Below are 11647 nucleotides of genomic sequence, written 5' to 3' on the forward strand. Positions count from 1 at the left end.
AAATACCCCGTCAAAATTCTAAAAAATCTTTATGACCGAAATTCTTTTGAATAAAATAGACAAACAACACATCTGAGGGGGACACAATTACACATAACCTTTTATTTTTTTGGACAAGTAGGGCGTTAATCTGTGTGGTGCCCCCCCCCAAAAAAAATAATAATTCCTGTAGAAACATCCATGTAAAATTTCGCAAACATAACCGTTTTCTGTTTTATTTGGTTGTCCTGTCTATGTTTTGTATTTACCTTTGAAACAGACTCATTAAAGAGTCGAAAACGCTCAGGATACTTAGATACTAGTTTCGCACTGTTCATTGTCAGTTTATTGCATTTATCTTAATCAATCCCTGACACACGTGATCCCTTGTTGTGTCCAGTGCACTTAAATGGATTGTTATTCGCCATATGATTTGCAATTAAATGGCAGTACTGTTGAGTTATTGCGTTAAAACATAAGAAGAGACGCCGTGTTCTATCTATCAATAACTTTAATATATACAAGTGACCACTGTGAGGTCTTAACACAGATTTGTATCTGTAACTTAATGCATATGTACATGTATTAGTCCAATTCACAGTAAGGGGTGTCAGAAGGATGGCAACTTCGCCTAAATCATCAATAGCTTTTCCGCCGAAACTGGAGCTTCGGGGAAATTTGTCTGCGAGATGGAAACAATTCAGAAAGAGTCTGGGTGAACTATAAAGTAGCTATGTTGCTGGCAGAAAAAGCGCCAAAACAGGGAATAGCCACTCTTCTTATGTGTTTAGAAACCTTCACGTTTGAGAATGATGGAGACAAAGATAAGCCTGACAAAGTGCTTGACAAATTTGAAAATACTGTATAGGAGAAACAAACTAAACCTATGAATGGTACAATTTCAATTGTCGACAATAGGAAGCAGGCGAGAGCATTGATGCCTACGTCGCTGCGCTAAGATCACTAGCACAAACGTGTGATTATGGTGAGTTAGAAGAAACACTGTTGCGAGACAGAATGGTAACTGGAATAAGAGACGACGGAACCAATAGTAAAATGTTGCAAGACATGAAGTTAATCTTAAGAACTTGCAAAGATATTTGTCGAGCAAACGAAATAACGCAAGAACAGATGAAAGCTATTAATCAGGAAGACATGTCGGCATTAGCTCAAAGGAAGAGTGAAAAGTCAACAAAAAAAAAAGAAAAAAGCAAAGTCAGTTGCAAGGAGAAAAAAGCACGAAGCAATTAAAGAGGTTTGCCCTGCCTTGGAGAAACTGGGTGCAAAGTGTGGATTAAAGAACCATTTGGCAGTAAAGTACAAGCAGAAAGAAGGGGCACACAAAAAGCAATACAAGCAGAAAGAAGGGGTAAACGTTATAGATGATGATTCAAGTCTTGACAGTGATAATGATGAATTTGTGCTGACAGTCGAAGAAGTGAATGGAATAGAAATATAGGTGAGAGTCAGATAAATTTCAAGTTAGACTGTGGTTCAACAATTAACATAATCTATAAAACAGATCACAAGAAAGTATGTCATGATGGCACTCTGAAGCACCTGTAAAAGAAAAATGTGACAAATGTGAAACAAGAGCCTTGGGTAAAAGAAAATTGCACATTACAAATCCAAAGAATAAGACAATTTACATCTTCCAGTTTGTAATTATACAAGGGTAGGCAAGATCCAAATAGTGCAGTAAATAAGTCTTATTACTGTAAATAAATAATATATGATGACAGTAGAGTCAGTACAACACCTCATACAGGAACATGAAGACATATTCAGTTGAGAAGGTCTCTTGGAAGGAGAACTCCACCTTGAACTGACAGAAAAAGCCAATCCAAACCAGTAAAACTGCCAGTGGGGAAATTTCAATTGGCTGTTAAGCTAAAGTTGAGAGCAGAAATTCATCGACTGGTGAAATTTGACTCCTGAGAACGAACCAACCGATTGGATCTTTTGCATGTTGGTGGTTATGAAGAACAACAAGAAAATACGGCTGTGCCTTGACCCACTAACTTTGAATAAAGTCTTGAAGAGAAATCATTACCCAATTCCACCAATAGACTATGTTTTCTCAGACCAGAGCAGGCCGATAATTATTACTGCTGTGGATGCATAAAAATGGATTTTGGCATGTTAAGTTAGATGAGGAATCTAGCAAACTCGAAACATTTGGAACACCATGGGGACGATACAGATGGAGGAGAATGCCATTTGGTAACAGCTCCAGAGCCAGACAAATTTCAGAGGAGAATTGTTGAAGCTTTGGAAGGGATTCAAGTTGAGAAAGCAATTCATGACGATATTCTAGCATGGGGAAGTGGTGAAAATGATGCTAAGGCCACAGAGGATCACGACAGAAAGTTTCGAGAACATTTTGAGAGATGTCGCAAGAAGAATCTTACATTGAATAAAGATACGATGAAATTGAGGCAGAAGGAAGTCACGTTCATGGTACATTTGACCTATGCAAAAGGGTTGAAAGTTGACAGTGCTAAGGTAGACGCAATCAGAGAAATGCCTACACCGACGTATACGCAGACAATCCAGCTTCTGATAGGTATGGTGAACTATGTGCAGAAGTTTGCTCCATGGCTATCGGAAATGACAGAGCTATTGACACATTTGTTTAAGAAGACGTATAGTTTTATTGGGATCAAATTCATGACAAATGCCGTCATGAAATTATAGAGATATTCACATCAACATCAGTACTGAGGTACTTTGACCATAAGAAGGACACTATTCTGCAATGTGATACATCGGAAACGGGGCTAGGGGCTTGTTTGCTGCAAGAGGGGCACGCAGGTGCCTATGGCTAACATGCACTCATAGTGACTGATGTAAATTGCGCACAAATCAAGAAAGAGCTACTGGCAATAGTTTTTGGACTGTAAGGTTTGAGAACTACGTCTACGGGAGACTAGTAGTCACAGATAGTGACCGCAAACCACTTGAAATAATCTGGAAGAAAACTTTGGATAGTGCACCAAAGCAGCTGCAAAGAATGCTGTTAAAACTGCAGAAGTTTGACTTCATTGTGATCTAGAAGCAAGGTACAAAGATTTACATGGCTGATAGTTTGAGTCGTGCATGTTTGCTCTGCGCCAAGGAATTATGGCATAGAGATGGAGTGTTTGAGGTTGATACTCGCTCATTCACAGAGAAAGCAATATAAATAGCAGCATGGTTGAGTTTCTATGGAACGCATCACTGAAATTCAGAGAAGCTGAAATGGATTTTCAGTTAAAACAGTTCCAAAAAGTCATTCAGAGAGGATGGCCGGAAGAAAAAAGGTACTTCCACAAAAAATACAGTATTACTTTCCTTTCCGGGAGGAACTGACAGTACATAATGGCCTCATTTTTAAAAGTGACCGTGTAGTGATCCCGGCCACACTGAAAGGTTCGAGAATGGAAAGGCTGCACGTCAGTCATATAGTAATACAAGACTGTCTGTGAAGAGCCAGATAAACTATACATTGGTCACGCATGAATCGCGAAAAAGAATACTATATTGCTAAGTGTGAAACATGCAATGCATATTCTTTTCCGTAGCAGACTGAGTCACTCGTAAGTCACGATGTGGCAGTTATGATGTGCTAACAAGGTCATGAGAGAAGATAGGTGTACAAACTATGTGATTTTTGGTGTGTATCATATAAAATCTTACGAGTGTATGTTCTTACCTTGGTAATGTTTTACCTCAAAGTCATAACGCTGCAGTTGCTAAAGCGTGCGTTGTAGTCGCGGTGGGGCTGCATAGAGGGGCTTTTTAATTATAGAGACAAATGGAAGGTAGTCAGTTTGAACGTGTACCTTTCTCTCGTATACATATTGATGGAACCGTTAGCATCCGAACAGAATAGCGAATATTGATGGGTTCTTTTTTCTCTTCATCCGTCAGAGTCCATGTGCTTGAAAATATCTCTACCTTTGTCGCCTACCCAAAGTATAAGGTAGTTGGCTTTGACCGCATCACTTCTTCTACTCATCCGTCAAATATTAGATCACAGTGTTGTTAGAATTTACCCCATGATGTGGTGGGGTTGGAATTGACCCAGTCAGGCTAGGGGTTGGCACGCCGGAAATATCCATTTCGAAGGCATTAAGATCGTATGCAGAATTTTTAACGTTGTTAAGGTTCTAAATTCGTGCAAAATCTTCCGTGGATTGTCAAGTTATTGCTTCACAATATCCATTTACGATCCGTGTGCTATTCCAATTATGTTCACACTTCTGACACCATGTTGTGTTATTGCGTTAAAACATAAGATGAAACGCCGTGCTCTATCAATAACTGTAATATATGCAAGTGACTATCAACGAGGCAGACGCCTGTAGATTGTACCGGTGAGCTATGATTCATGCACAGAGGGTTCTGATTGGTCAGTTACACATGTATAATGTTATAAATATATTATGGCAGTTGAATTCTGTATGGGCTTGTTAACTGTATAAGTTGCAATCTAAAAGTTGTAATTAAAGTGGAATGATTAGGTTTACACTATAGCTGATACTGTGGAAGACATTGTGCTGACATTAAAGAACCTGTTTATTAATAATAGTAAGTGATGATACTGAAGCCGATAATGTTATAGCTCTATAAACCAATATTGAATTACTATGATAATGTTATATGTACCATATGCATGTTATTTTTCAGATAAACTGTTAAAATGCCTGAACGTATTTAACAAGAAAAACCCGAAATTACTTAACATATCAACCTTTCTTATGCGAAATTCATATTAATTCATAACCCCAATATAATTTTATTGAAGAGTGGATATGTGCGATTATTATCAGTTTTACGAATGTGTAACAAATCACTTATATTCACCATTGTCATTATTACACAAGTTTTTCGACGAGTGGAGGCATCGGGCCATATATATATATGATTTTAACATCTAATGTGTAGTTGTCAAATTATTCATAAAGGAAGTATTCACCAGTTGATTAACAAGGAACGTTTATATCTAATGTGGGAGATTGTGAGAGGCTCTAAAACGGAGTTGGCAGGGGAACGCAACATTATTTTGATAGTTAACTACAGAGGGATTTCACATATTGTTAGAACTTGATGCTTATATGTACTTAAAGAAAATGCTAATCGTTTCCATTTGTGTATCAACAGAGGCTTGTTCAGTTGCAATCAGGAAACGTAGGACAAACAAGAAGTGAGAAATGGTAACAAATGACCTGAAAATGACTGTATCCTATACTTACCACTGGGACTTTATAGTAAAAGTTTGGCTCATTCTTTGCTATAAATATACATAAGCATACAATAAAATGACATTTCAGCCGCAAAACATCTTTGTCTTTCTATGCCATCGCGTGACGCAACTCGCGGAAGAAATATCACCTGAATGATAGTTGGTAAATTTACCAGTTACAAACATGGAGCCGAAAAGAATTGTATGAAGCTCGAAGATTAGTTATAGACCCGACGAGACTGCATAAGCATTGGGACATTTGTGTTGCTTACCGCTGTGCGAAATATCAGCGACACACTTGTATAATAATATGTCATTGCGTGTCGAGATGATTTTAAACCTCAATACACACATTTGAGAGCTCCGATACTCGAATACTTTAGTATTAATTTACCCTCGATGATCCAAGGATTTCACCATGAAGCCAAACGCGAACAAACCGATACGTTCTATATCTATAACTGGCAGTGTGGCGTAGCCGGCTAGCTCGCGGCGCACTGAGTTCGCTAGCATATTATTATCAAACCCAAATGAATATGTTAATATTTCGCAGATTTCACATATTCCTTTGATGGCAACTCGTCCAATCGTCCGCGTCAATTAGAAGACGGAGTCCCCTAACCGTGATATATATATATATATATATATATATATATATATATATATATATATATATATATATATATATATATATATATATATATATATATATATATATATATATTAGTACGTATAATGAAATTGCCACCTTGCGCAGTTTCAGAAATCCATGCGAGCGATTACTATTGGTCGATCTGTATCAGGAAAGTCTGAATTGTTGTTGAATCTTGTGCTCTTGATCACATGAGATAAATTATATCTGGTCACGCCACATGCAGGCAGTCAATCGCGTTACAATATATAGCGTGCCATTCAAGCAACATTGATAGTTCAACAAACGAAAATAGTGATAATGTAAGTCGGCAGGCAAATCAAGCGAGTCGCAAACCAGTATAGCTTAGCAAGGACATCGCTGACACACCAGGAATCGATGCATAAGACGCGTCATTAAATGATTTTGTCGTGTACAACTAGGTCATGCTTGATCGACACAAGTTCGAAACGGATATTTTATCGCGATCATCAAATGTAAACGTGATTTAAGTAGCTCAGAGTGATAAGCATGTTTCTAAAGTGATACCGGACAACGCGAATATGTTAAAGGTGTTTAACATGATTGACAAGCTTGGGTTGTGCCTCCGATATGATATGCAACGCGTTAAAGAATATTTTTCTCGCGCCACCAACAATTCGCTTTCGGTTAACATATAACCAGCATATCTTCAGCAAATCGATACATCTTCGAATACTGCGCAAGTGTATTTCAGTATGTTCCAGTTAAGAATATGCTTGATGCGACACGAATCGCACGAAAAGACCTTCGAGCAGATTTTAAAGCTTTCGCACAAATAATCATATATACTAAAGGGATTGATGCTGCACCTACCACCGTCATCGGAACCGAACCAGCGCCTAGTTATGTCGTGCAAACAGTCAAACACGTCAAGAACATCAACAAATTCCCAATTCAAAGCTATCCTAATATTACTAATGTTGATGCTAATGATACATTCTGCATGTTTGTGTATCTCATTTCATTCACCAATCAACCCATACGTCTAACATTTTATATGTATGCATGTATGCATGTATGTATGTATATTCACGGTACATGCATGTGTATATCAGGTCAGTGCGTTCTTGCACTCTTGAAATACATTAACAAATTTTACGAAGAATACGAGTAGCAAGCATGTGTCCATAAAACTTCCATTAACATGATTATCTTCCTTTGCTTTCGAAAACAATGAAATGAGAACATTGACACCTAAACGTGCTCCACCTGGACTTTACTCTTTGAATGCGTTGACTTGTTCCGTAGAAGAGACTATCCTACCCAGCTAGAAATATTTGCATAGAAACCACATGTCCATTTTCTGTAATTAGGATTCATTTTATCTTGGATAGGCAGGTTTTTCTTTGCTTAACTGCATGCAAATAATATCCCACGAGACTGTGTCCAAATATTCTTTCTCGTAAACGCATGAATACATCCATTGATGCATAGTCCGAAATCTTTTAGTTCATCGAAGTCCAAACATAGTTTGGACTTTTGACATAATACGGTTGTCTAGTGAAGACGATGTCGCTTCTGCCGTGTAATACCGAAAAATTCAAGACATTTCCAAGGAAAAAACGTAATAATAGTGACTGCACGTAAGGTGTAACCATCTATATCCATTCATATAGCCGCAATAAATAATTTTGTTTTGAATGAAAACTGCTACATCGAAGATATCAAGTAAAATCTGACGTAGATACAAACTATTTCCCGCCATAATCTGTAAAGAATTTTCTTACTGTTTTTGACGCCATAGAAGAAAACTAAAACCCCAAATATTTCATTGCAACTGCATCGAAATCTTGATAAAATGCAACTAATTATACCCTATTGCCTTCGCTGAGGGCAACTGCAGTTTACGACGCCAGGATGCTAAACGCCTATATGTGGCTTCTTGACTTAAACGTTTGGCGTCAGAGTTAAAGTACATAAAGATATAAAATCTTATAGGCTTCTTACATCGCTCCGAATTTGAGATTTCCGGTTAAGTAAGGTCCTCAATATAACATATACTACCAAGAAACTGCAAAAAATATGGTTTTCAATCATTCATTAGCACAATGTCTGACAAAGGACGCGTATGCGCTGTTTTAATTATACTGCTATACTCTAATCTGCGCAGGGTATACATGTACTAAATTTGGCAGGCGTTCTTGCACTCTGGTTCTGATTATGGTTGTGCTTCTGATTCAGGAGCGAACTGCGCCCGGCGCCCTTTACGCTGCTTTTTCTGTTCCATCGCTATCTTGGGCATTGTTTTTAGTCTTTTTTCCCTACATTTTCAAATCGACGCATACATTTTTCTGGCTCTGTTTCCATTCTCAAATATCAAATTGCAGCCATTTTAAGTACTTTGTCTCTTTTCCTGACTGTGGAAAGATCTTCAGCATTAAATTTATCTATTATCTTGGTTTTAGCATTTCGTGGTGGTGGCTGAACTTGTGGTGGGGTTTGAAGATGGCCAGCAATATCAGCGGGTAATGCCTCAAGAGTATTTGGTGTTGCCTCAGTCGCTATAACAACTGTTTTGGTTGGTTCGACAAATCGTGTAAATAGCTGTTCTGTGCCCTCTGTAGATTTGACATGAGCATCCTGGCGATGTCGCAGCTGTTGCTTGTTGGAATCACAGACTGGAAGATACTTCTAAAACGCATCCAGTCGTTGTCACGCTAATTAAGCCGTATGAGATACCATGGTAAGCGAAGAATCACTTCTTTTTATTATTACTACTACAATGTATTTACAGATCAAAAGTTAAAAGATACAAAGGATTTACTGTACATCCAGTAACGTAATGCAATTTCTCCAAATACAATAAATTACCGGGATCTCAATTTGATTCACGAGTTTAGATACTACCACGGTCACGTGACTACGCTAAACATACCATGCTATTAATAACGCGCTGGGATTTTCATATCAAATCACGTGGTTGCGCTATAAATAACTATCCACTATAACTCACTTAGATTTACTGATCAGCCATAAATCGATTTTTGTACGCTGGATATTTAGCAACATTCTCAATTATGGTGTGACAGCAGACCTCTTTTGCTTGACTAACTTTACTGGTGAACTACAAATACGAGTACAAATTTAGATATATTATTTATTTTTGGTAAATAATGTTATTTATAATATTATTTATTTTTCGTAAATAATACTATTTACAATATTATTTATTTTTCGTAAGCAATACTATTTATACTGACATATTTTCTGTGAAAACCACCCACAAGCCGTTTAGAAACATTCTCGATTAGTGTGATAGACCTGTTTCGCTTGACTAACTCTATCTGTGGACTGTAGTACGAATTTAGAGATATTATTTCTTTTGTAAATAACAGTATTTATTGTATTTTCTTTTTACTGGATATTCTACAGAACGGATAAATTACAAATTATTTGAAACGTTTTTGATTTATCGCCAGCAGCAGGTAATTATAGTATTTTTTAACATATATCTTTCGAACTGCTATATGTAGTAATAACGTCGTTTTATTACCAAACCATTACTGCTATACTACGTGGGTTCAATCTCCAGAATCGGCATATTACTGGTCGGTTTAAAACTGAAGTTATTTAGTTGGGGGCCGTAGACGAAGCGTTCGAAAGTCAACCGGAAAACGTACTGATAGCTGACAATTTGCGCATACCTACCACAGTCGAAACTAGTGGTGGTGTCGTATTGCACCACCTCGGGTTCGCCCGGGGCTCGGTATGAAAACAATAATCGGAAATCAGTGTATATCCTGTTGACCATTGAACCATAGCTTGAACGAATTTTATGGACAACCGTATGAATTTATATTATTTCGTTTCGTATGTAGGAATCCACCGGATGGTATGTCCATATGACCATAAGGAAAAACACCTTACCTCCACCCCTTTATAGTAAAAATAGACCGTAGAGGTAAAGAGCCCATACATAGCCCGGGATAAACATAGGCAGAAATACATGAAAGATACAGCCAGAAATATTTGAAAGATATAGCCAGAAATGCATATGGAAAATTGGAAAGATAAGAAAACCTCATTGAAGTGTACCACATGAAGGGGCCCCATGAATATATATGAACTGGCGCAAACAAACCTAACTGGGGGTGAATTGAGAAATAAACTGGCACAGACGACAAGCTCGGCCTCTACAATTTATTTTTGCTTTCTTGCTGCTTATAACAATATAATAATAATTAAAACTATACAATGATCGGTTACTGAAACAGAGCCTTTGCACATAAAAAACATCAAGATGTGTCACATATATTTTATGTTACCATGTATCATTTTTTCTTTTTCACCCATGTCTGGTCTCCACCTGGTGGGTTGGCCACCTCCTGCTTAACTATGATTGGTTGCTAATTATTTGGGTAAAATAATATTTTTATTTTATATAGCATAAAAAAACATCACGTTGTATCACATATAGTTTATGTTACCATGCGCTGGTCATTCCGTTTTCTTTTTCTCACCCGCTCTGTCGGATCACCCCCTACTGCTGCTTAGGTAGATTTCAGTCACGGTATTTGCGTTGCGTTCTCGTGTGAGGCCTTAATGTTATGTTGTTGCGCGCTAGAAATATCGTGGTTGAGGGCTGCGTCCAGTGAAAGAGCGTACGTTTTCTGAAATGCATACTCGGATGCGAACACAATTTGCATAGGATTTCAGAAGTTGCCGAGTGATAAACATTAGGTTTCACTTCACTCGGTGGAAGTAAATTGGGGGAGGTAGCAACGACAGTATATCCCCTTCTACTAGTCCGTTTGGCTGAATTATTAGAAGTGCATATTCAGATAATATACTTTGACTATAGAATTATATGCATTTAGAAAACAAAACATATATATATATATATACAAAACGAACGAAAAATTTCACAGACGGACATGTAGGGAGGAATTGTTGTCATATCTCGATATTCACCATTACTAATCAATCTAGGTTATATTAATCCGATTATTGAACTCTCACCCGCTGTGTTTTAGAAGAGAGAGAGAGAGGTAAGAAGACTGATAGCGCTATAATGATTATACTTAAAAAAATTAACTATGTCTTGATACAATATGAAGCTTGTCATTAATTGACATTTTATTTTGTTTACTTTAAACATGTATTTTTCTCTTTCTTTGGGGGTTTGTTTGTATTTTAAGACAATTAGTTAGGAATAGACACTTTAAATTCTGTATTGTTTCCTAGCATATGACAGGTACATAAGATGATTTCATAGTTATTGATATATTTATCTTTACACAAAGGATGGTCTTGGTTCACTGCGTGTTCAAGTATCAATTCAATATAAATATGCACGAATCGGGAATATTGTTGCGAGTTTCTCTGTACACCGAATAGAAAACATAATATTCTTTAAATGCGTAGACTTCAATCATCATTGACTCTAAAGCACGAATCTACACTTCTAGAATATTTTTTGTGACTAAATATCAATAGCGCCAGGTGCGGATATAGAACTATCAATTGGAGGAGATGCTGGCTTAAACATGTAGACGAGGGGTCTGCGAGATGAAAACTGCAGTAGGGGTCCTGGAACGGTGGCGAAGCCGATGGAAACTCCTATAAGTTTAAGTATTTTCCTGTCCGTAATTGTAACCATTTAACTGTAAGAAAGCTTTACTCAAGGAAACGTTCAGGTTGCTTTGCGCTTAATTTGTCCCAACTCCTAGCATATCTTCCCCCGGCACTGCCTCGTACGAATCCGCCCTGATCGATGACAAAGCTGTGCACGAGAAAGCGACTGAACTCAATTTACATATGACGCAACA

Source organism: Sinohyriopsis cumingii, chromosome 10, assembly GCF_028554795.1.
Source record: "Sinohyriopsis cumingii isolate HCF-2022 chromosome 10, ASM2855479v2, whole genome shotgun sequence".
NCBI lineage: Eukaryota > Metazoa > Mollusca > Bivalvia > Unionida > Unionidae > Sinohyriopsis > Sinohyriopsis cumingii.